Source organism: Erithacus rubecula (genome assembly GCF_903797595.1).
Source record: "Erithacus rubecula genome assembly, chromosome: 3".
Lineage (NCBI taxonomy): Eukaryota > Metazoa > Chordata > Aves > Passeriformes > Muscicapidae > Erithacus > Erithacus rubecula.
In genome coordinates, this window is record NC_136689.1 from 42,403,127 (window position 1) to 42,430,669 (window position 27,543).

The window sequence follows — 27,543 nt, forward strand, 5'->3', positions numbered from 1 at the left end:
CAATACACTCACTTCAGGCAAGAGTCATTTGTACTAATTTCTGTGCCTCTGTTCATTGAGGAATGTCTTCCTTTCTGTCATGCCTTTTTCCCATGACTCCATGAAAACTTTGCTCCCTGTTTGCATGGATCTTGTAGCTGCATGGGAACAGGACCTGGATGGAAGAACTACACCTGTATTGAAAATAGACATCATCACATTCCAGCTTTCATAGAGCTCATGCCCATCCTTAAAGGGCCTGGACCCTGGCACTGTGGTCAGTACCTCAGGCAGGGCCACTCTAGGATCATGGTTGTTGCCAGCTGCTCTTCAAAATTGTCAGAGCATTTGCATGTTCTGGTGTTAGGCTGGAAGGGCAGAGTTGGACCTGTGTTCTGTGGCAGTTAGGCTTGAGTATTAAAAGTGTAAGTCACAAAGTTCATAGTTTGGATCAGAAACTGTTAAGAATTTCCTTAGTATGTATCAAAGTATTTAAAAGGATTAGCTAATTTTGCGTCAAGATTGTAAGCAAAATGCCAGGTAAAGCACAAAAAAAACTGTTTTGAGAGTTGTAGACCAAACTGTATTATCAAATAGGAGATTTGACCCAGGAAGAACTATGATTCTGTGCCCCAGCACTTAAAAAAATCAATTGTTTTTTTTGTATTTCCTTTGGTGTTGGAGTTTTAATACACAGAAAAGGCCAGTGTAATGCTTTTGAAAGTAAATTTTTTGCTGTGGTATTTTGGTCCCTTTGAGGAATATTACACTGAAAAGCTGAGAATTAAAACAACGTAATGAAGAACAATCTAGGTCTACTGGTGGGTGATGGGTAAGGGGAGAATATTTTGCAATTTTTTTCCTTGCCTGGAATGATGAAGGGCTGATAAACACAACAGTGAAGAGGGAATGATAGAAGGAAGTACCAATATATATAATCTAACATGCTTGAGTGGAAACATAAAACTTAGGAGAGTGAAGAAATAGTGCTGAAGATGTTCTGTTTGTTTTCAAAACAAGAGGATAAGAAGAGTGTCAAGGGAGTAGAGGAGACTGTGTGTGGCCCATGAATCCAGAAGCCTTAAAAAATTAGTAAAATTAACCAATTAAAAAATGTTATCTAAAAAATAAGTAATATACATTGAGTATCCTCTGGTGGGAAGATGGATGCATTACTCTCAGGGGATATAATAAATCAAATGTTGTCCATGAAACCGATTGTTGCATCTGGGTTCCAGTCTGACTGACATATATGTAAAATCTCATGAAGACAGACAGCTCCCCACTGGCTCTGCATCTGAGGAAGGTTCCTGTGCAGTGTTCTAATTAAGGTTATTTATTTCTTTATTATGATGATTGCATTTTAATTGCTCATGAAGCACCCCAGGGGTGGAGGTGGAGGTGCCTTATAAATATTATATGACAGCATGTAAGGGAAAGTCTTGTAGTTTTAGAAAATATTTCTAAGAATGAAAGCAGAAATGCTTCTTTAAACCCTCCTTTGCTTTCAAAGAAATAACATTATCTTATTAGCCTTCTCCATTTAACATAGAGGACTGGCAATGTCACTCATAGCTGGGTCCAAGTCATAGCTATGTGAAAGATCTCTGATGTACATCTCCTCTTCCAGAACTCAGTGGGACCTTTTGGACGGTGGGTCCTATTTTGGACCTTTTAAATATAAACACTTATACTGCCAGTGAAAGCACTGCTTGAATAAATCTCTACTGAGGAAGTAGAATGAGAAAAATAGAAAAATAAGGAAAAAATTCTGGTTTATGACTAGTCTTGCAGTTGTTTCTTCTTTAAGTGTTGCTTAGGTCTGTGTTTCACAGATGGACAAGGTGGGGGTGAGGTATGCTGTGCTTGTATGGGTTTATAAAAGCCTTAGGATTTCTCTGTCTCATCCAAGGAATGGTTTTGAGACCAGGAATTAAAGCTCCTTTTTAATATTTCTACATACTGCTCTTTGCATTTATAGATTCTTGCAGTTACAAATTCTGGTTTATGGTAGAAAACTGTGTTATGATGCATTGCAAAATATTTGCATCCATCTGAAGTTGGGTGCTCTTTTTCTGTTAGCTATTTTCCCTAATTAATTCTTGAATCCTAAAAGTGCTTATGCATGGACAAAGGTATCTTTTTCCTACTACCCCATATTTATTTTCAATGCTTAATTTATGAATTCAGAAAGTGGCATTTTTCAAGGTGTTTTTTATCCAGCCAAACTGGGCTCTTTCTTTTGCCTTCTTTCAACAGTGAAAATTGTTCCTTACAGAAAAAAGTAAACTGAAGCATTTCATTAATCTTGAAATATTTGATGTTGTACAACAATTTGGAATTTATTTGAGCATTTCATGTTCAAATATGCACTTTAATTAGGAAGAGATTGGCATTTTTTCACACAGACACTGGAAGAGATATCTCATTGGGTTTATAAACAAGAACTTTAGTACTATCTATCAGACTATACTTTTATTCAGCAGTAAACATAAGTTCATATCTTTCATTTTCCCCATCTTATTATTTAAAGATTGTCACATACAATAAAGCACAGGAGCCTGATGTACTGTTCAAATTGAAGTTTGTGCTCTGTGACAGTAGAGCCTAAAGAGTTCTGGTGCTTTTCACACCTCTTCAGCCACCTAAAAAGTTGATTTAAACAATGATTATCTTCAGGAATAAGGTACCCCGATTTGTGGCAGGATGGTTCCATGTAGTTTCGGTATGTACCAGTATTCTCTGGGTTGATATTAATCCCCTTAGAAACTTGCTGCTTTATAACTGTTAATTTTTCAGAGTGTATTCCCTTATCTCATATCAAATAGAATTTTGCATGTGAGGACATCCTGTTGTATCCTTGCTGCTAAAAATAGTATCACTATTAATATGGCTACAGCTTGCTGTATGTATGTGTGTAGCTTTCATGTGCAGAAATCAAAACTACAACTTCCAAAGCATTCTTTAGATCTGCTCTGTCTTTATTTTATCTGCCTCTGCTTTATTTTGCTGGCAGTGTGTCAGAAAGGATGTTCTGCTGGTCCTTTGACAGTAAAGAAACTTTTCAGTCTCTAAAGAAAATAAAAAACATAGTGGTGAGGGATACTTTATGTGCCAAATACACCTGCTAATGATTCAGTTGCCAGAAATGCATACACTGATGTCTCTTCCTTAACCACTCACTATTCCATGAAGTTGTGATAGAGCCAGCTCTTCACCATTCTGTGTAGGTTCTGCTCTTTGAGGGTTACAGGTGCAGGGTAGCAGAGCCTTTGTAAATAATTTTTCCATCACACCGTGCTTATTCCATCACTGCACACAAATAATTTGCATATGAAATCTGACAAAAATTTTTCAATTGCTCTCTCTTTCCTTTCTTTGATCTCTGTTACCTGCTTCCCTCTTTGTCTTTATAGCCCCTTAATTTATTTCTGCCTCTTCCTCTGGTCTCTCTTCATCTTCCATTTCCTCCTATCTGTTCCATTTAAATCCCAAACTATGCTGTCTGATGCAGTGCCTGCAGTACTCAGACAGCTACAGCACACAGAGGTACATTTGATCTAACGTTGTACTTACTCATTTTGATATTGATAGCACCGTTTCTATTTTTGTTTAAAAGTCCAAATATATACCTCTGCACATGCAGCCATTGTTGGTGTCTGAGTTAGCTCCCAAATGAGCAGGGAATTTTAGTGACAGTGACAGCATTTTAGGTACACCCTGAGAGTAATGCAGCCAAGGTTCAGTGCATTCACTGCTTCTAGTTTTCAGATGCCTAGTTATTGTTTAGAGTAAAAAAGGCATCTATCTTATTAAGGAGCTACTGGCTTTAATCAGTTACTTATATGCAAGACTTGTTTACTCTGCAGGAAGCTGGTCTTAAGCTCTGTAGGAATCATGGCATCTGCAAGGTCCTGACTATGCTTTCCTTGATTGTCTGAATGATTTTAAAGTGTGTTGGAAGCATCAAAAAGGGTACAGCTAGAGAAAATTTTTAAGGAGATTTTAGGTTTTTTATTGATTGATAATTTATGGAAATGGTTTCTGAGCCTGAAAAAAATTAATTCACTAATTATTTTAGATTTATCAGAGATTCAATTTTTTTTTTTTCATTATCACCTCCCTTGAATCTTAAACTGAGTTTAATATTAAAGCATCTTTATTTCATGCATTGGTTTGTGCACCTGCTTCATCAAAAGTTTCAACATCTCTTTGAGAAGAGTGTTCAGTGTTTGCTGAATACACAGGGAGAAGGCATTGCTTAGGTGAAATCTACAGCAGACTGCATTTTAATGGAGTGGACGACATGAGTGAAAAAGTCAACCACTTTACAGATCTGGAATAAACTGACTCAAAGCAGTCAAGGACAGAGCTGGTGCCTAAATGAATTTATGCAATTATTTTACATAATGATGATGTGGACACAATATCCAGAGCAGTGGCTTACTCCTGACTCTAGACAAAGAGTGCAAGATGCTCAGAGAAAAAAAGCCTCTGAAAAAGTGTTGTGGTAGATCAGGATATTTCCCTTCCCTTTTGTTTGCTAGGTGGCATTTGTACCTGTCTCTTCTTAGATGGAAGTGCTCTCTCTGTTATGTCTTAGCCACTATCCCACTCATGTTTTCAGGATTTTATACAACTGTATTTTTGTTAACTGCTGTAATGATTTCATTGCATTGGTAATAGATCTACTTCATACTGGAATTCAAGTCACATGTCTTATAATATATTAGAAATGCCAAGGTAAGTTATATTAACTCCAAGTGCATTTAGCAAATGATGGTATAATCTGACTTTTATTAGAAAGACCTTGAAGGGTCAGATGCATACAACATATATGCTCAAGGTGGAAATTCTTTTTAAAAAGCATATTTAATCTAGTTTAGCAGCAGTTCAACTCAAAAAAAAAAAAAAAAAAGAATAGGCATATTCTGTATGTAGAATGAGTATAGAATATATCTGATTCTTTATTATCATTCTAGGTTTTTTGTAATATTCTTCTACAGCCATCCATGGAGTACTCTGGACACTCTATATGATGGAATAAGAATTACAATATGAGCTTTGATAAAACTTGTTACAGTTGTATCTCCATTTTCTGAAAACTTCCTCAAAAGCCATAGAAAAGAAGGAGAAAAATAGGGACTGGGAGAAAATTAGTCCATTTGGTGTCCAGGAAGTGACTAACACCTCAGAGTTACCATGATACTGTTGAAATAGTGCCATTATAACTGAAATACTCAATCAATACTGAAATAGAGGGAAGGTCATGGCCTGTGTATGTTTTGAGGGAAGAAGCTTGTGAACAATTTAAATAGCATAAAAAAATGTCAAAAAAATGCTTGGTATAATATGTTCAATCTGTCTGAAGGACTTTCAATAAAAGATCTTCTGAGGCCTGATTGGATATAAAGGTTTAAGTTTTTCCATAATCTATACATTACCTACTCCAGTTGAGAATCTGAAGATTCTTCTGCAGAGACACAGGCAGCTGGAAACCTCTGTTTTAAGTGTGTATTTAAGCAGAAAAACCTTTGTTAGTGCTTTTCAATGATAATACTTGAATCATGAAGAAATACTTTAAATCATTATGGATACAAATACTTCTTCAGCTTTATACTTCAATCATAGTATGACTGTTAATAGAAACAAATTTTGCAAATGTCAAAACAGCTTTATTTCTTGGACACACATTTCACTTTCTTCTTGCTAAGTGCTGCATTTAAATCCTCTAAAGTCCACTTTCATCCATTTTCTTAGCATATGAATATGATTATTTAAAGAATAAACAGAATCTATTTTAGTTCAATGCATTTACTTCAATATATTTAGTTCAAGATTATTTTGGGCTAGCATTCTTTTTACTTGTTTTTTTTTTTTGTGCCATTGTCCTGTTCTAGTAATGTCTTCACAAAAGATACTATTCTGTTTATACAGTTCTTTAAGTATCTGCACTGATATAACTGACTATTTTAAATGCAAGGCAACAAGAAAGCCTTCTCTTACTTAGATATCAGCTTCCAAAGCTAAACCATTTTCCTTCTTTGTTTCTCAAGCAAAAAGACTTTCCCTCTTTGTATGTTTTGTGCTGAAAGTTCAGCCTATGGATATTGGAGAGAGATGGGGGCAAGGAAGATTTCATAATCACTGACAGTGGTACTTGATGATTTTTAAGGTCTTTTCCAGTCTAAATGATTCTATGATACTACTTGGAACTTTTTATCTCAAGGTGCAGGAGATCTATTTCTAATTTCGTTCTAATATCCCCAGTCACGGACTGTTTATGATAGATACAACTCACATTACACAAAAACATAAAAGTCTTTCAGGGTCCACAGATGTTCCTTTCTAAACATTTGATAAGTAGGTTCAGCACATACCCAAGTCATAATGAAAACATGTCAACTGTGGGGATGAACAGTGACTGAAGGATGTCAGCTACTCATTAATTCTCAAGGATTCTGATTCATGAAACCAGTCATGAATGTGTTGCCATCATGGTGTTCATTTTCATTTCTGTGCTTTGTTTCTCCAAGTAGTTCCTTGGCTGGAAAACCAAGATAATTTTGAGTTTCCACAGTCTTCTTTCCAGAGAAGTCAGATACTTAAAATATCTTGTGCATCGTCTCGTCGTTGATATTTTCATAAGCCTGAAGGTATAATTTTATTTCTAGATGAATTTGGGTGTAATTATTTTTCAGTGGCTCACAAGCTTTTTATTTAGCAGACTTTGCTGAAGAACATTGTCAGTGGAAAAAACCTTTCTATCTTTTTATTTAGCCTTTGTATAGGTGAAACCACTTTGACTGATTAAACTAAAGACTCTGCCAGGTGAAGATGTAGTTGAGATTTCTTGGAAGGTATGACAATGAAGGTTGTTTGAGGTTTTGTCTTTTCCAGCTCTCCTTGCTTGTCTTTTACTTTGAGGATATCAGATTTCTATGAGCCAGGCAAGTTGTTTTTAGTTCTTCTGCAATTGGCTTGAGGGTATTTTCAGTTTCTGTCTGCTGTGTGAGACTCTCATTTTCATTTTCTGATGTTGGACTAATCTGGAGGTGTTTTGCTTTTTATGGTTTCTGTTGTATCCTCCTAGTATCTGTTTTCCAAGAATAAAATTTATGAATGTAAATTTATGATTGCTATATACTTAGAGTTGCTGTAATAGACTGCTGAAGTTCTTTACCTGATTTCTTTTGTACCTGCTTACCTTCAAATACAGAGATGTTTTCCAAAATACTGAAAATTATTGTAACTGTTGTAGCTGAGATATATGGTCATTCTTTGTCATGATCAAGTGGTAGAAGTATACTTAAAGTTATTGATTTGTATTATCCATATTGGCCATATTAGCCATCACTGAACTGGTATTCAGTAAGAAAACTGCATCTCCTTGAATACTGAAAACCTTAGCTATATTTTAATCGTGAAACATTCAATATTTGCATGCTTTTCCAATTCGGGGTAACTTGTCCAGCTGGTTATGTATTCTTCCCAAAATCAAAGATATAGCTATTGATAAATGCCTTTATGAATGTTTAGAAACCTAGCCCTATGTATGACACAGTAAGTGTTATCAGTTTTTTAAAATTACTGCAGGGGTTCTGAAGATTTAGGCCTATATTTTCTATTACTTTTATTGATGTCACCATTTAAAAAATAGCAACTATATGACTATATTCAGAACATAATCTTTTTCTGTGAATGGTTTTGTAATGGGGAAAGTACAATCTATGTACCTGAAATAACAGCAGATTTGCCTCCTGTGACTATTGGGTAAGAAGATGACACTAAAGATTGTAATAATTTTAGCAGAAGTTATTCTGTTGAGAAACATCACAGTGTATGGAAATGCTACATGCTGTTATGTAGTGGTGTTAATTTGCATTAACAGTGAATGCATTACAAACCTCTTACAGTCTTTTTAAGTACAGTCATGCTACGTGTTTGGTGGTGGATGTATTTAGAAGTTTTAATAGGCAAGCTTTGAAGAACTTCAAAGTGCTTTTGGTTTGAACCCCATCTAACAATGATGTATAACTTGCCTGAATTAAATTAGCAACCAAGAAAATAGTTTTTCATCCTGCCTTCATTGAAAAGTGCTATTAGAATTATTCTTGAAGTTATGTTTGCCCATGATTGTCTTGGGAGAAAGAGGGAAACATACCAGCTAATAAGGAGGATAATTTTCTTCGTCATTTCTACAAACCACTATTTAGAGTCATATGGTGTTGATAGTTTTCATTCTGCCTGGCTCTTCTGCCATGATCTTTGGTGAAATCCATATTGTGCAGAATGGATCACACAGTGTAAGTTCATACTTGCATGTTGCTCTGTACATTTCATAACTCTGCTTCTTAATGGAGAAAAATATCGTTAGCAGAAGTCATGTGTCCTACATGGCTAAAGTGTTATGCAGCATCCTAATGGTAGAAGCAAGGCTTTGATGGAATTATTATAAATAAGACCATATGCATATACAAACTGTGACAATGGTGGCTGCTTGATTCCACTAGTCATCAATCAATTCCAAAATATAGTATCTGCAAAATATATGTTTTAAAGGTTTTTAAAAGGGAAAACTTTAAAGAAAACGTGTGTGTAAAAACATAACTCTTACTACATTTTGAGTTGAAGGTGTTACACAAAGCAGCTTCCTTTTAATTCAGTGCATATGAAGGAACAGTTAATTCACTTTTGTTCAGCCATAGCAAAAACATAAAAAGCAGAGCACAAGCCTGGATAAAAATGAGCAGAAACCATTTTGGCTAATATCTTTCCTTGGGAAATTATAAAACATGCAGGAACTAGGATTGACTGGAGAAAGAGGAGAAGGAAAAGGAAATGCAGACAAATTAAAGGTAAGAACCTAAAATCATAATATCCTTTAAAATATTAAGGGAGATGCAGTCTTGGGCTAAGTACTGACTGCAGTAAGGCATGGAATTACTCACCAGGGTTCAGGGAAACAGGAGTTTACACTCCTTTGGATACAAATAAGGATACCACTAAAGCTTCCATTATCAGTTGTTCCACCCCAAGGAACTAATTTAAAGTCTGCCAAATTCTGGTGACCAAGTAGATATTCCAAGACAGTCTTCTATAAATAGCTCAGCTGATCTGTTCATCAAGAATAGTAAAGCATAAGAAGACATTTGAAAATTACATGCAAGGATGTATTGGAAATGTGTAACTACTTGTTGGCTTGCTTCCAGGATTAGCTGCTTAGACTGTGAAATCAAAATGAGCATTTGGATGATCTAATAGTTCCTACTGCAGAGCAGAGATAATAAATCTGCAATTAGTAATTTGCTCACTAAATGCATTTAGGAGGCCAGATATTTTGCAGTTAAAACTTGTAATGGCAGAGAACTTCCCATCTCTCTAGGCTTCTCTGCATTTATTCAGCCAGCTAGGGGTGGGAAAATCAACCCAGTCTTGATTTTCTAGCCTTGTTTTTCAGCTTTCAGAAAAAGTTACAGTTTTCTCCTATAAACTGAAAAATGCAGACAATAGAAATGGATGTATCAGATCTGGTATTCTTGCAAGTGGGTACAATTCCATTGTAATTGATAAAGTGCCATTGAATTTGCCTGAAGGTATCATTATACTCCTAAGATTTTGATATGCACTTCAGAAATATGATATTACCATTTGGTTCATGTGCATGATCAATTTTATTTGCATCTCTTCCAGCTTTTTGCCACCTCATTCCTGTAACTGCAAGCGAATCTATCTATAAAAATATTTGCATGGTTAAGTTGGTAATTTACCACCTTGAGGAAAGCTTATTGTAGCAAAACTAGCTAAAGTTGAGTGAAGTTTTTACTTTTTATCCTATGCTAGCCAACATTCAGAATTTTAATACCTTGAAAAATAATGATACTAAAAGATTGAGGCAATCATTGATTGATGGTAATAACATGGTTGCAATAGTATCAGTTTCCCACAGAATCAAAGAGAGAGAGGTTTTGAAAATATGTTCCAGCCTGGCCTTTCAAGTCAGCTTTCCTGTCAACACAGATGACTGTCTGCTTTCTGAGCTAATCCTGACATTTCTTTCCCTGGTCAGCCAAGTAGTGGAGCTACTGAAAGTCCTCTTTGGTTCACACAGATCAAATGTACTCTGTAAGTTTTGACATAATAGAAGTTGAGGAGAGCATTCTCTGTCAGCATTATACTAGCCTAGAGGCAAGCACAAATGATTTGCTAGCCAGGTTGCCAGCAAAGTAAGCAAGAATTAAGATACTTTTACTGGGAAATATTGAAAGCTGTAGTATTAAATGCCAAGAGGTTGATTTGTCAAAATAAGTGAGATATATAAACCAAAATTCAAACTTCAGTGATGTTGTTTTCATGTCTCCATAAACTACTACTTTACTTTCTTTACCTCTTCAAATTACAATTTTAGAAAAACTTGAGAGAAAGTAACTTGACAAAAGATTACCAAAATTAAATATTTGCAAAGTAGAAAGAAATCAACAGGTGTTATCTATGTGGCATCTATGTCTTTCAGAAGCAGCTTCCCCAAGACGTTGTTTCTGCCCTGGCAATAGAATAAGGACAGTGCCACCACAGTTAATGTCTTCTTTGTTTATGGTCTCTTTAGCTTGTATGAACCTCAGTTCTTATGGTTCTTCTTTTGTTCATATTTACTTCAGGGAAGAGAATCCTTTTGAACATGAAACCTGCAAACAAAGGAAAGGAGAGAATGGAAAAAGCATTATAAAGTAGTAGTGATGGTGGTGGTGGTAGTAGTAGTAGTAGTAGAAGTATAAAAGTGACTGGAGCCCCAAGCTGCAATTCTCAGAAATCCATTGATGCAAGATCATAATTGCAACAGAGGAGAATTTGTATGTAATTTCCCAGCACTTTTCTTATTGTGTTTGTTGTGTTTAGAGTTTTTAAAATCCAATATTGATAAAATTTGCATGAGTCTGACTTTTGCTGCTTATTTTTCCTTATAAAACAGATCAACTACCCATCTGGCTACATAGGAAAGAAATATTGTACCAACTGTAAGTCTGTATCCAGACAGGAACATAATCACATCCTTTCATCTTCAGTGTATGCAGAGATGTCTGGAGTTGAAACAGACACAGAAGAAAACAGAAGAAATGACTAAGTAATTCCTGCCTTTTTATTGTTAGGACTCAGACAGCTTGGTCAGCAGTCAACACAAATAAATTCCAGAGGGGAATTACAATTAAGACACTGATGTTTTCCCATCCAGCCTAAAATAACATGGAACACTGTTACTTCCAAGATGTAACTCCAGAAATGACAGGTAATAGAAAACAAGAACCCTATATATGTAAGTATTTAAAATATTAAGTGTTTTATTATTTATATTATTTATATTTACATTTATTTATATTTAAAATAGTAAGTGTATGCTATTTATTTGGACATTGTGTAGTGTACTAACTGGATATTTTTGAAGATTTGATAATTTATTATACTGCCTGTGGTCAAATTTTATCTGAATGTCATGGGTTTTGAATGTCCAAACTATGGCCTTCTCCAAAGGTGCTAGATTCTGCAGAATTAGGAGCAATGGAATCTTCTCTCTTTGTTGACTTTGGTGGGAGGGTTGAACATCTCTGGCCTAAACCATCACTGGCATCATGTTAATGCCCCTGGGATGGCTGTTCAGTACAAGCCACGGGCAAGGATGAAATGTAGACCTTCATTTTAGGGGCTGAGGAAGGGACTCAGTAATTTTTGATGTCTAAGATCTGAGAGATAGTCTAGAAGGTCAGATGGTGTTCCTTCATATCTCCTTTATTTTCTTTTCTTTTTTTTTTCTTTTCCTCCTTCACACACAGGTTCTTTACACACAATGAAAATCTCTTTGACTTTTTGTTGTGTGTCAGGAATGTCCCCAGTTCAGTGCCCCCATCAAGACTTTTCAAAAGCACATTGCTCCTTTCTCTCACTCCCTTGTTTCTTGCCCCTTTCCCACTGCAGTGGGATGGAGTTGAGAACTGGAGGCACAAAAGGCAAAGATCACAGGCTGAGATAAGAACAGTTTACTGGAAATGGCAACGAGATAAGAAAATGAACAGTAAGCACCACAACATTAATAAAAGTGGAGAAAGTGGTTCACATCCAAATTGCTCCTTGAGCCCAACCTGACCCAGCTGCACCCAGAGCCACTCCACTGCTCTCTCTGGCTTGGGACTGGCACACTGCTAACCCCATCTATCCATGATTTTCTCAACTGGAAAGAACCCCTTCCCCCACCCTGGCAATGACATGAGATGGCATAGAAAAGTCTCAGTGTCCTAGTCATGGCCCAGTCCTGGCTACTGCAAAAATTAACCCTGTCCTGGCCAGAACCAGACACTTCCATTCAAATATTCCTATAAACGGTGAGAAACACTTTGGAGTCTTGTTTTTCTCTATCTCTACTTTAATTTTCTTTTGAGGTTCTAATTGTTGAGAAAGGTCCTGCAACAAGCTTTACCTGTTTATGAGGCATAGTAATTTTTTTAAAGTTATCTTTCTACTTTGTTGGGGTTTTCATGGATGAAATTCTACACCTGCATGTAATATTGGAAGTGAGGATACACCAGTGATTTTGATACTAACCTTATATCTTTAAAATTTTATTTCCTTCCTAATGAAACCTAATGTGTTAACATGATTTTTAGGTACTGGCTGAATACTGAACAAATGTCTTTATTCAGTTTCCCTTGATGACTCCTTTTTTTTTTTTTTCCACTGGAATCTTATAACTAATTCAAAAGTTATCAGTGCATATGAGTAGCTTAAATTGTTCTTTCCAAGGTGCACTGCCTTGCACTTTTCTACCTTCAATTTAATACGACCATCATAACATCCAATTCCTTTGTTATAATAGGTCCTGGTGGAGCTCTTCAGAATTGCTCACTCACAGGTTCCTGAGCATTTTATCCTGCTGCCTTCTTTGTCATGCAGCTCTTTGGCAGGAGCTAGGAGATCAATACAATTTCCCCAATGGGAAAGCCTTGTCCAAGCTAACAGAAATAAAACCTCCACATACATTAAATGTTAAAACCATGTTTCTCTTATTTAAAATCACCTTTTGTTCCCATGGGCTTTTAAATTATGCCTAATGTAACCCTTTATTTTTAGATGAACTTCAGTTGGCAATTCAAAAGGGTAAGACACCATGGAAAATTGATGTTTTCCTAAATGGCTTTGTGAAAATGTCTTCCATAAGGGGAAGCACTAAAATATAATGATGTATTTGAGTAACAAAATGTACTTTCAAGGAGAAAATAAATGAGAAAATGTTCATAAATTTTAGAAAGCCCCTTTAAATAGACCCTATAAATACAGAGAAACAGATACAAAACATTCCTAAAATGTGATAATATTGCAAGATTTCTGGCTTAGTGGATGCCATTTCAATATTGAGTCATTTGCATTATATGCCTACCCTTACATTTGGAATACCTTTAGTACAGCATCAAATCCTTTATTGGTCTTGGCATTTGATGGTTTTCTAACCAGAATTAGAAAACTAAAGTTAGAAAACTTGACATTTAAAGATTTCACTTATTTGCACTTACTTGGCAGAGCTTTTGCTCTCACTAAGCTTTTAATTAAAATGATACAAAAATATTCTATTTTGAAGTTTTGAATAGAACATTTTTCCAAGGTACTGAGTTTTTTTCCTCAGGCAAATGTTTGGTTTTCATTATAAATTGAATCTGGTCCCCTTTTTTGTTCTTGCTTAGAACATGTTTAGATCTGTTTGTTGATTGATTTAGGGGGATCTTGAAAACTTTTTAAGCAATTCATTGAAGTAATACATGGTAAATTATTCTGACATGAAGAAAAATTCACACAAACTAAAGGCTATATGAAATACTGGTTTTAAGATTCTGGTAAATTTGCTTCTTCCCATGAGCCATCTATAGTTTAATAAAATTATCACCTAGTAAACTGGTTGGTAATAATGAACTTCCTGGGATTTTTGTGGTCACAGGGACCTCTATGAGTCAATAAAGCTATTGTTACTCTTTCCCTTCTTGTGCATCTAACATTAGATTAGTAATGAAATTTTATGCTTGATTTTAGTAATATTTTCATTACCTAATTATACATAAAATCAAATCTCAGAGGATTTTTGTCTATGGAGTCATGGACCTCCCATCACATCCATATTTATCACTCACACAAGAAGATTAAGTTCAAATGCATGTGTGGTACATGTTGCATACGTAAGAAGGAATAGAAGAAGGTGGGAATTAAATCAAAATGGTATTAATTGCTAATAAATGCAGGATGCACAGCTGGAATGAAATTTTGTAGTAGGTAGAGTCAAGATTCATGTTATTTAGATGTTTAGCAATATCTGCAAACTTGGTCTCTTTTATATATTTCTCTCTATTTTCAGTGTTTCAAAATGTGGACTTGTAAAATGAGAAATCCACACTCGTGCCCAGAGTTCCCTATCCTCCCTCTGGAGATAGCAATAACATAAACCTATGGGAGAACACTGCATTTGACAGACTATTGCTATTTATATAAGCTATTCATTTGCTTCCAATACCTGTGAGGAATATTATATGGAAAGGTTCTTTCTTCCTCCAAATACTCAATATTCCCTTACAAATAATATCAAGATATAGACTCAGAACAATATCATTTTTCAGATTATCATAAATATGAGGATTTCTCCAGGCACGAATACACTCCCTCTCAAAAATCTATGCAAGATGCCAGTCAATTCTTTCAATAAAATAAACATCTGCTTGCCTGTTGTAAACATACCACCAAGCCATATTTCACAATTGCATAATAGATGGAAATATTTTTCTTTAGTATTTTAAATAACAGCCCCACGAGAACTCCATTCTGTCTTTCATGATTAAAACATTTCTACAGAGGGAGTTAGAGATTAAAATCTATTCATTATGGAAACTATTTTCATGTCGTTGGAGCTTTTATGAAAGATTCCAAGTTTCCACACCATTTATTAGGCAATAACATCACAAGAGAGAACCCCCAGGAATATTTTAGATTGGAGGAAATCTAATAAGGACTTTCAGAACTGGGGTGAACGTGATTTGAAAATATTTCAAAGAAATCTTATTATTGCTTTAGAGATAGGGAACAAACTCCCTGCCCCACCCTCCCATACTATCCATTTGGACCAAAGTCATATCTTTGCAATTAAATCCAAGTTATTATGAGTCATATGGTGACTTTCCATTTGGTAATGGCAAACAAGAGTGCTGGAGCAATAGCCATCAAAAGGATTCACTGAACTGGAAAATGCAGTTTTGACGATAAACTCCAAATAATTTAAAACCTATGGAGATGTGATGATGGGCTTTGCTGGCTTTTTATGGAGAGAAATTTAAAACTGTCATCTGTTTAACAGTAATTTTGCTGGAAGATACAGCAACTTAAAAGTGTAAAATGTCCAAGGGGAAAAAGAGATAAAAGTGTGCTTTATTTTGTTTGATTGCCCTGTAAAAAGGTCACATGTAGATCTGTGACCCATTGGGTGAGAAGCCCACCTCTTTTTCCAGTTGAAAGTGATGGATTTTTCTTTCTCTTGCTAACATGCCAAAATCCAGAAAGATAGCTGTGCTTTTATTTTTTTTCTTTTTATCTGGAAGTTTCTCAGGTTTATTGTGGATTTTGGATTTTTTGTCTTATACTGCAACCTTAGAGCTTAGAGAAGAAAAGAACTTGAAATCTTTTATGCCCAGAACAAATGCAGGGTAGGACTGCTGTTTGGGCCATTATGATGCACTTTGGGTTGAGTCTCAGTATGCTTGTGAAACCTGCCAGATATAAGGGATTTTCTGATGGTAGAGATCTGTCTATGCAGAGCCAGTGAAAGACAATGAATTCCCTGAAACTGCCTAATATACTAAAAGAGGTACTAATGTAACCTTAGTACATGGTAAATAAATCATCCTTAGCTGTGTTACTACACCTGCCTTGTCCAAGCAGGCACTTGGTTTTATTTGTTCTATTATTTGTTTTCTTTGTTCTATTTTAATCTATTTCTTTAAAATACCATCCAACCCTGGCCGTGCACAGGACACCCCAAGGATCACACCATGTTCCCAACAGCATTGTCCAAATGCTGCTTGAGCTTTGTTGGTTTTGGTGCTGTAACCACTTCCCTGGGGAGCCTGTTCCAGTGCCCAGCCACCCTCTGAGTGAGGAACCTTTTCCTGATATTCCAACTAAACATCCCCCGACTCAGCTTTACTTTTACAAGGAAGCTGTAACTGCAATGAGGTCTCCCCTCATTCTCCTCCAGGCTGAACAAACCAAGTGACCTCAGCAGCTCTTTGTTCAGCTCCTCAAGGCACTTCACCATCTTTGTAGCCCTCCTTTGGACACTTAAAAAAAAAAAAAATATATATATATATATATTTCAATGCTACTTTTAAGCAGTTACTGTTTGAAGGCTTCAGAATTTCAAGGATGCAATAAGAGAGCACCAGAACTTCTTTAATCTATTTGGCTTTACCTCCTAGAGCTGCTAATCTATATTTATTTGCTTTGATTTTTAGCATGTGGTCAGAAAGACCTCTGCAAAATTACTTTGAAAAGCTTTTCATGTGTGAGTGTGTATATGCCTTGGTGCATATGTTTATATAGGGGAGCATATGATGGATCATTATTAATCCACACATTACAATTACATTTCTCTTCTGTGGTATTTTTCAAAGCCTTTACAGACAGGAGCATCTTTTCTTCTAGTATCCATCTCTCCTGCTCTGGATGCTTTTGTCCTTATTACAGTCTCACATATGTAATAAATTACAGAATCATCTGAAAACTGCAGTGTGTGATCAAAATTATCAGCATTTGTCCGGGCCAGAAGGCTGCAGCTATACAGCATAAAGCAACACTGTGCAGGGATATCTGCACTAGAACACTAGAAACTGTATAGCTGTGTTCATCTGAAGAAGAGCTGTGCTAATTGCCATTGCTGAGAACACATCTCTAGCATGAGGCCAATAAAAATGTCAATAGAAACTTCTGCCAAATTAATCCAGTCAGGAACCTGCCATTAGCAGCCAGAGTCCCCGTCTTAAGGTAACAGGTAAATTCCTGGAATTAATCAGTAATTACAGAAATTGGCAATCTGTTTCTTCATAAGACAAAACAGTGCAAGACAGTCTGAAAGATAAGAAAGAGGTCTATTCTTCCACTGTGAATAATTTTGCACTGTAGAAATCATGCTTCTTACTTCAGTATTTCCTAGCACTTTATTTTATATCATTGTTAATTTTCATTTCACCATGCTTTTTGATTCTTTCTCAAATAATATAAATTATACTTCAGAACAGGAGAATAATTTACTTGGAGTATTCTCTGACATGAGTCAGGGGTGGAAATACCTTATTGGATGGATGAATCAGTTCACTCCTTTCTAGACACAACAATTCCTTAAAATATACAATGGCTACAACCAGTATTTGAATTTGAATTACTTATTACTTTTATCTTTTTGCTGGATAAACTATTCCATGCTCTGGAAGGGCCCATTAACTAAAGGTATGTTCACTGCACGACAGACAAACCTGGACACACAGCAGGATGGTCAATAATTTAAAATTGTATCAAAGTAAGATTTGTGAGGGTATGATTTTTAAAAAAAAATTAAAAATTATTTTGGAAAAATTTAAGTTCACTGAAATGAATGAAGTTACTAGGTACTCACGACAATGAAGAAGAGAAAAAAACCCCAGGAAAATAAAGGGAAAACAGAGAATTAAAAGATAACAAAGGAAAAAAAGAGTAAGGTAAGAGGATTTTAAAACAGAGTTTGAAATTGTTAATGTCTGGGCCCAGGTAGGGATCATATACAGGCAAATTAGAAAGAGGAGGACATTAAACCCAGTAAACTTCTAGGAGTTTGTAGATGCAGAAATAAAAATCAAGGTCAATTGTAGAATGTGTAATGAGTTTCACAGTGCTCCTTACTATCATGGCTTTTGAGCATAGGACAGAGCTACTCAGTGCCTGACAGTCCAGAATATTCTTCAAGAGTTTTGTAATAAAACTGTAGAAAACATGGTCATAAATAAATGGAAATAAAAGCCAGAGCATAAAAAGAACATTTTCTTGCAAATCCCCTTAATTCTGAAGCCAGAGAAGAGGCTGAGCTGGAAATATGACAGAAAGCTCAAAACAACATAAGTTATGATCTTCATAATTTAGAATTAAAACTCTGCAGCTCCTTTTTCTAGGAAGAGACCAAATGGTTCTAAATAGGTAATTTTATTCCACATTAATTCAGCAAATACCCTTCTGATTAGTGTTGTCCCCACTGACAACAGTGAGTGTAGAAGCCAGGAGCTCTGATTGTAACTCCTTTGTAGTTCCTGAGCTGCTTCTGTAGTAACTTTCTCTGAATGCTCTAGGTCAGAGACTGCTTTCATCTTGAACCCCTAATTCTGATGTAGCTCTTCCCAGAGGTGCACAAAAAAGAGTTTGGGAAAGTCACAATGAGTTTTCTAACCAGAACCAAATTCATAGCTCAGAGTGCAGTGCTTAAAAGGATGGAATATTTCATTTTTAGAATAGTGTGTTATGGCACAATAGCCTTAACTGGGAACATCTATATTACACTTTTAAAGTCTCTATCTTCCTAAGTCCTTCTGAAATGGGAACAATCTGTTTATAAAATGCAGGCTTCATTTAGAGAAATGACTCTTTGTGAAGTTGTTTCCTATACATCAGCAACTTCTCTGTGGCAGTTTAATTATGGAATAGCATTCTTTATATATTCTAGTTATAACTAATTTCTGATGTAAGAATGAGGTCAGAGAATAAAGTCACAATAAAATAAGAATAACCTGAAGCTGGCTCTTTTTGTTCTCAAGGGATGAAAATTCACAGTCTAACTAATAAATTTTATTAGAATTTCCCATTTCATTGCTAGAAAAGGGAAAGTACTGCAAATAACTAGCTGGAAAGAAGCATGTTGAGTTATTTGTCTTCATAGCTCATATCACACTTAAATATGCAGTCTTTCAGCAAAGCCCTCAATGAACTAAATTATAATGCCTTATGCTGTAGATGGACAGAAAAACCAGAAATTAACTTAGGGTTTTCTCATGGAAGAGCAGAATTTGCTAATATGCTCAGTGCCCTCATCCCCTAAACTCAAAACAGGTGAATATATTCATGTCTTCCTGGAGAGCTAGTCTGCACTCTGAGCTATGAAATCAATTCCAGTTAGAAAATTCAAAGTGATTTTCCAAAAGTCTTTGTGTGCCCTACTGGGAAGAGCAAGGGCAGAACAAGGAATTCAAGATGGAAGCAGTCTCCAACCTAGAACATTCACAGAAAGTTACCACAGAAGTAGTTGAGGATGTACAAAGTATTTACATCCAGGTCTCCTGGTTTTTAAAATATGTACATCCCATCACTGGTTTCTGCTCTTTGGTAGGGTTAGTCAGAGTCAGGTGTAACTTTCCACTGTCATCTCTGAGTCTTCCCAGGCACATCAATTAATAGGCTTTGTCCTGTTGATCATAATGGGTTTAAAGGCAGGTACTTTGTTTTTCTGAATTTATGTTTTCAAGCAGGAGCCGGAGAGACAGATCTGTCATCATTAATCCACAGAATGCAAAAATCTATGAAGAGCTTTTTAATTCCCTTTTGGGTGGTACCTTGTAGTCATGGGTGATGCAGTTCTCAGAACACTATGATGATAATTGATGCTCTAAGTTTTAGTTGCATAGTAGACACAGATATACAGAGAACTGACAGCTAAGTGAAATTGGGTCCAAAATGCCAGTGGAAAATAAATGTAGACCACCAGTTTCAAAGTGATTATTTGTGATTAGACATATAGATTTTCTTTCTTTAAATTATATAATTCTGAAATTCGAGTATGTCCAAATGAGTTCCAAATGTAGACTTTTAATTGCAGACACTTAGGAATTCTGTATCTGAATTTTGCAGTTAGCCCATTGCTGGTACAGACCCTGATCACCTCTCAGTTGCCTAAGACTTAGAAACTTACCTTCCAGGCATTAATTGCTGATATCCTGGAATTCTTTAATGTGCCACTGTATCTAAGGATATGCTGTTCTCTGTCAGAACTTGGCTGGCCTTAAAATAAAATCCTAAAATACTTAATGTTAGAAGACTCTGGGAGGGTATCTGGTCCAACACATTCCAGACCAACAGCTTTCTTAAAGCTGGGGTGACTTGCTAACAGAAAAGACCTTGGGTGGAAAACAGTTTATATACACGATTTTTGGGAAAAAAAAAAATTCGGGTAGAGCCCTCAAGAAAAAATGGTGCTCAGCATTTTATAACTTTGGATCTAGAGCTGCTACAGAATGTGAAGTTTATTTCACATGTTCATATTCTTTATCATAAGAAAAGTGAATTTGCACTCACATTCAAAATTTCATTGTTTTCTGTCAATGTACGGTGCTGGATTTCAAATAAGTATTATTCAAATGAACCAGTAAGCCTGGCAGTCAAGCACATCTTGTGAGTATACATGAAAGAGATCCCTAATTTTTTAACCTGTCATGATACATTTAAAAAATGGTGTATCTGCAAGTTTCTGATAAATAAGATATAAATATGAACAAGAACAATTATCCAGCATCAAAAATATTAGCTATTTCATTTTCTCCCTTTGATATGTTTATTAAAATTATCCAAGATGCAGAAATTGCTGCTGTGTAACACTGCAGTTCTCAGCAAGATATCTTTATTTTGTTATTAGTTCATTAAATCTTTATGCTGTTCATTTTTTAAATGTTTTAAAATGGAATACAAATAAACCCTGACTCCGGTTCCCATTTCTAGAATTTCAGAAAACTCGATCATGACCCCAAACCAACAAGTTGATAAAAACAGAATGCAAAAACTATTCATGGCATTATCACACGAGCAGAATGGGAGCTCTGGGTCTTCACATTTTCATTAGAACTGGAAGAGAGTGAGTTATTTAAAAATCATAAACCTGTTTATAAGAAAAAGTTGTACAAGATCTACTTTACCCTCAGATTATATCTTAAATTAGGAAGCCAAGTGTAAAACAATTCCCCTCCCCGTTTCTGCACCAGCATGAATTTTGGGATAGCTTAAATACCTAAGATGAAGTTAAAATCTTGGCTGTAGAAATAGTTGGCCCCCTAGAAGTGGATGCTTGCTCAGACATGGATTTCTTACCAGCATAAAACTTTGCTAAATGCACAAAGAATTTGCAGTGTCCATACCAGTCTGCTTGCCAGGTCAAGTGGACATTTGTCATGTCCAGCAGTTGTGTGGGTTGCAGCAGTGATGGTCTTGTGAATACAATGAAATTAGTTGTAAATTAGATAGTTTAGGTATTGCTTCCAGGCTCAACACAGAATGGCCCTTTGGGTTTATTTCATATCCTGGGTGCTCCTTGCGGTACAAACCCAGCTCCATGTCATTACAGCTTTGCATTTTGTAATTTCCTATCCATCTTAAAGTTAAAAAGCTGATTAAACTATAATTTAATTACATACCTAAGCTGTCATCATTGTCATTGCAGTGCAGACATGTTCTTCTGCTTTGCACAGAGCACATTTCTGTGGATTGCTGAGATGGTGCAGAGACCTTGATATAACCCAGAATCACACCATAAGGAATTGTTTGCCCCAACAATTGGCTCATTCTGTACTGCAGAGGGGACTGGCTTTGGGGTAGGCAGAGCTGAACACAGGCCTTTCATTTTGAGGGTACTTACATATTTTGATTAATGATGCTGTGGATCTATGTCCCTTTCTGGGAGCCATAGGCAGGAACATGTTCTTCCCTGAATAGATCTTATCCAGCAGAGTGAAATTGAGAAATAAGTCTTCTGTAAAGATGCAGATATCTCACCTTTTGGTACTGTTTTGCAGATCTAAAGATCACCTGGGGATATTACATTTTATTCTAGGTGGGTTATGAGATTTTCACCTTGTGTGCGATCCTGCTTGTCTAAACAACATATTCAGATAAGAAAGAAATTATCTTTCTTTTCTCCTTGGTAAAAACTATCATAAAATGGGGTTTGGATGTAGGAAATGTTCTCACATGAATATTTTAAGCCCAAGAAAATTACTGCAAAACATTGGTTAAGCAATAGGGATTCAAAACATGCTTGGCTGCAACTCTAAGTGATTAATTCACAGAAAAATAGACAGATGTTTTTGAAAATTCCAGAGTTGCCCTTATGTTGATAATCTGTCTGAATTTTCAAAGTTTAATTTCTTTCAAAGTCTTTACATAGAGAATGAAAAGTGATTTCTGATACAGTTTTAAGGGAATTATATCAGAAAGTCATTAACTAGCATTTAAAACCGATAGTTCAGGCTACCACTTCATACATCTCAAAATTTAATATGGTTCTAATTAGGGTTTTATTTTCAGAACATACATAATTCCTTCTTGCAAATTAGCTATTATTAGTGAATCATTCTCGACATGGTATGCATTATAAATCCTGTTTTTTGAGAATGGGTGATCTTGACTTTCTTTCTGCATCCTTTTCACCTTCCACTGCGTTTGCTAATTCCTGTGGGATGCTGAGAACTCTCAGCTCTCTCTGTCTTTCAGACAACCAAGCTCTGAGCCTACTTAGATTCTTTGATTAAAAGTTTGTTCCTTCGTTTGCTTTGTGCTCCCAAAGGCTTTCCTTCCAGGCAGCCCACATTCATTAAAGACTTTGTGGAAAGCACATGGGACAAACTCAATTGAGCAGTGCCAGTCCAGAATAGCAATTCATGCTCAGTGAAAACAAGGTGCAAGCCCAATGGCTTCTTGGGAATTGTAAACCATCACCAAGGTCTTCAGAGACAAGTGCATTTGCTGGAGACAGCACAGTGTGTCAGGGGATATTGCATCTTCTTCTGTAGAAACAGGGATTTTAAAGGTTATTGCATATCTTTCCCCATTCAGTATATATATTCAGAGTATCAGACTACTCTTGAACTATACATTGTATACACTGTAGTCCTCATTCCATTGCTTATTCCAAATAGTTTAGGGTCTTTTTTATTGTATTTTCATCCTGTTTCTGCATTTACTGAGATACATGAAGTGTGCCATCACTAAAGCAAAGGGCAGATTGAACAAAAAAACCCCCAACACTTGGTGTATTGAGTAGTGTATGTACTACCTAGAGTAAGAGATACCTCATTGGTAGCTAGGAAGTATTTTTACATGTAAACTAGGAATGAAGCATAATGCAAATTATTAATCTCAGATCTAAAATATTTACATTCCTAATTGAAATACAAATACAAGTGTGATTTGCGAAATTGCCATAAATACTACTTAATTTAAAAAAAAAAAACATACTACCAAGTAGATGTGATTTCCCAATAAGGTGATTCAGCAAAGAATATTTGATCTTGATAAAACAAATTTTGCATCTATTTCCCAAGTGGCTTTAAGGAACTACAGAATTAGGATATTTATTTTTAAGTGTAAATGTTATTAAAGTTCTGGATTTCCCCCTAAGAATTAGAATTTCTTCTCACTGGCAAAAAGTCATAGAACATGATATATTTTATAAAAATGGTGTTCTAAGTAGTTAGAAACTGCAAAGCTATTTTTGATCAACATACATATATCTTGAAAATATACACAATATACATAAAAAGGGATACTAGACATCTATATGCAGATATAACAGTTCTTGATGCAGCTTTTCCATGTTTCCAAATAAAGAGATTTTTGCAGTTTGTGTAGCAGTCCAGACTCATAAGACAACAGTCAGCAAATAGAACCCCAAGTAAAACAAAAGATTCAAGCATCCTGAATGCAAAATTATCACCTGACTGGTGATGCAATTAGGTCACTGTTTTATTTCCCAGATAATTTTTTACCTATTTTTTGAAGAAAGGTGAATTGAGAGACTGCTTTTCCTTTTTCCCCACAAAAAGGAGAGGTGATGGAAGCTGTTTTTCAAAGAGAAGGAAATAAGATTTGATGTGTTTTAGAACCTAAATGAATGAAGTATGAAGCTAAGACCCTTATGGAGTCAAAAAGATCTTGTTTAATTTTTCATCTTATGATATGTGTTCAACATTTTAAAAAAATCTATTAGAGAGCACTAATAAGCACATCTCTGGAAATTCCAGCATCTACACAAGAATTAAAACGAAAAATTAAAAGCACAAGTATAACATAATCTCTACTTTGTAAATCTTTTCAGTATCAGTAGGAACCACCTCTCCTCCTGAAATTATTGCATCAGCCACTGATATTTGGTGGCTTAGGCATATGCTGATGCTTTTTCCTGCTGCTTTACTTGTAGAACTAGGACCTGTTTCTAAGTCTATTCTATTTTTAACTGGATTTCAGAGTCATTAAAGCAATTTTGTTGTATTTAACTGGAAGTTGTATCACTGTCCTGGCGGTTTTAAAGAACAGAAATAGCAAAAGTTTGGTTGGATGACTGTGCTTGAGAAGGATCCAAACACAATCTGCTGTGAAGGCAATGCTGGATGAGTTTGGTTACATGTAAAGGATGAATATGCCATCGAGCCTTTCACTTACAACTCCTTACTCTGCTACCATGAGGCCAAAAACTCATAAATAGGCCACAGAAATCTTTTATATGTTGTCAGTTAAACTGAAACAGTGCTGCCTTGCAGAAGTTATTGATATGGCCAGTTAAATCATAGCATGTTATATGCAGCTAGTATTTTTGAAATATTTCTCTGCAGTCCCACACTTCTCCCGTTCTCAAGAACCAACTTATAATTCCCATGCCCTTGGACATGATATAAATAAAGAAGAGAGTGAGATTGTAGAGGGAGTTGAAAATAAGCCAAATAAGTTTAGAAAGTATCCTACACAGAAAAATTACACAGAATTTAGGACAGGTGAAGACATTAATATTCTTAGTGTTTAATTGTTTCATTCAGTTCTGAGTAGTGAGTGACAGCCTTTGAATAAATGACCAGCAAATCTTTTTCTTGGATGAAAAGCAAGAATATGATTTTTCGCTAGAGAAATGTCAGAACCTTCAGAATTTACAGTTTCTTTGATCAACACATGTACAATTCAAGAATATATTTTCATCAAAAGTACTCTTAGTGGCAAGGCAGAATAAGATTTATGTGCCATACAGCTCAATCATTTAATGGCCTTCTCAGAGCTATGATTTAACATAGAATAGAGTACATCAGGCGTCCTAAAAGCCTGCTTTTAACAATTTGTTGTTTTCTACATAATTTATTTATTTCAGAAATTACACATGGTTTTGCCATTCAATTGTATTTGAAGATGAGAATTTACTGTGTTCTATGGGCATAACTTGCCTAAGTGAAAGGTCTTTATTCCATGCCAATAACCTGGTTCTTAATCATAGAATCTTAGAACAGTTTGAGTTGGAAGTTAAGATCATCTCTGGTTTTGCTGAGTCCCAGTGTCAGGATATACCAGAGGTCAGTAGCCCAATGGATATGTCCTGATGCAGTGTACAGATTATAAAGCAATGCACAGAAACATTTCTGCAGTACAAGTGTGTTGTTGGATACTCCATGACCACACCAAAGATTCACTCTGCTGAAAGATTCCAAATGCAGTTGGATTGCAATTGCCACACACATTTGCTATTTCCTCATCTTACAACATCTTGCTCAGCTAGAAAAGCACTGTCTTCTCTGAAAGCATTGACTTCAGTCTCCCATGGCTGGCCATTTGGTGAAACAGGTTTATTATGTGGGTTTCTGAGGGAGAAAACAAAAACAGCAATAAAAAGGAAGCAGATTGGCAGTTGCTATGGCAATTCCATCCTTTGCTAGGGTTTGATATAAGTCTTAGGAGCTAGGGGAAATGCTTGGAAATGGTAATTATTCTTTTTTCAAGGGAATGTAATTTTCTATTGTGAACAGAGATTATAAAGTCAACAATTTAACTGATGCAACTGGAATCTAAATTTTATATTATCAATTTCTTAAGGAGGGGCAAGGGACATTTTCTGTAAAATAGTTGTATTGTTACCTGCATTTCCAATTATGTACTGTCAAATCTATTTCAGATTATTGGCTTTTCTTACAAGTGTGTATTGGTGACAATGGTTAATAATATGTGAGCAAACACAAACCCAGTAAAGTGTGATATTTGTTGCAAAGAGATTAATTAATTTCAATATAAAACATGGTGCTAAAATAACTTAGTTTTTTCCCAGAACCTGAGAGGAAATCATTAAGTGAGTTTTGGGACACATTTTGAGGGATGACCTGTGTGGATTTCCTGAAGATGATATAAAGTTGCAATTATGTGGAATGTGTCCATACTGTAGGTTTAGTAGGCAAAAAAAGACTTCCAGATTAGAAGTTTGATACCAACACACATTCTTGTGGCAAAGAAAATTCTAGTGACAATGTACATATTACTGCTGCTAAACCTGTGAAGTAACTCTAGGTAAGGGTAGACTAAAGGAATATGCAATAGTACTCTTCCTCACTTATTACTGCAGTTCTACAGACATCTAAAGGCTCTTATATTAGTAGTTATTAAATATTTTTGCAGTGATGGATATTTTTATATTTCTAAGGATGGATGTTGAATAGGTTTAGTGGTTATTTTGGAAGTGCAATTCTTGAAATTCTCTGTAGAAGCTGCAACACAACCACAGGACATCAGTTATGTATCAGTTGATATTTGTTTCCAATAGAGAGGAATTTTTAAGAGATAATATTTGTTGTCACAAAGAACAATTGATTCATACCCTCCCTTTTGAAATCCGTGTACATCTAAGAAAAATTAAATTTTTACCATTTGGGAATAGTTGCATCCAATACCCTGTATTTTCTAACACAGATGTAAGACTGGAGAACATACAATTAAATGGTCTCACTGTTGTATCTGGAAAGACAAAGGAGACCTTCTGGGAAAATGAGCTAAGAATGGAGAAGTCATTCAAAATAACAACAGATGAAAATATGGAGTCTAGCTAACAGCTGAGTCACTGTATATGCTGAAATAAGCCTGCAAATTTAACCAAATAATTGTGGGGCTTTCCTTTTCCTTGGGTTTTCTGCAAGAAGATTTTTCCTCAAAGTACATTGATGAGGCAAGATAATAGTAATTTTCAGAGCCTCATTTTATTAAATTTTCATTGCGCTTTAAAATATATTTTTAAAAGTATATGACAGCAGAACACAGTCAAATTTTGAATTATGGTTTTGTTTCCCACCAGAGTTGTATTCTAAAAAGAACTTCAAAGGAGAGGGATATTGTAAGTCATTATTTTCCTAATTTGATCCAAGAAATAATGATTTACAAAACAAAACCAACAATCAAACCACAACACAAAAGGGAAGAAGTTAATTAATTGCACGGAGGAACACTTCAAAGGCTGAACACGATGTCTTTCTCTCTGGTTAGTACTAGCTGCTTCTGATTCACACAAATGAGAGAAAAAGCAACATTCTTGTGTGCTTCAGCTCTGAGGGACACAGGAGTATTGGATATGCCTTGGATGCATTCTGCCTGTAAGGACATCTGCTCCTCACTCTCACCAAATGTATAAGGAACCTTTAATTGAAATTATTAAAAAAAAACCAGGGTAAATAACCTCTGTGTACGTCAGAAAGG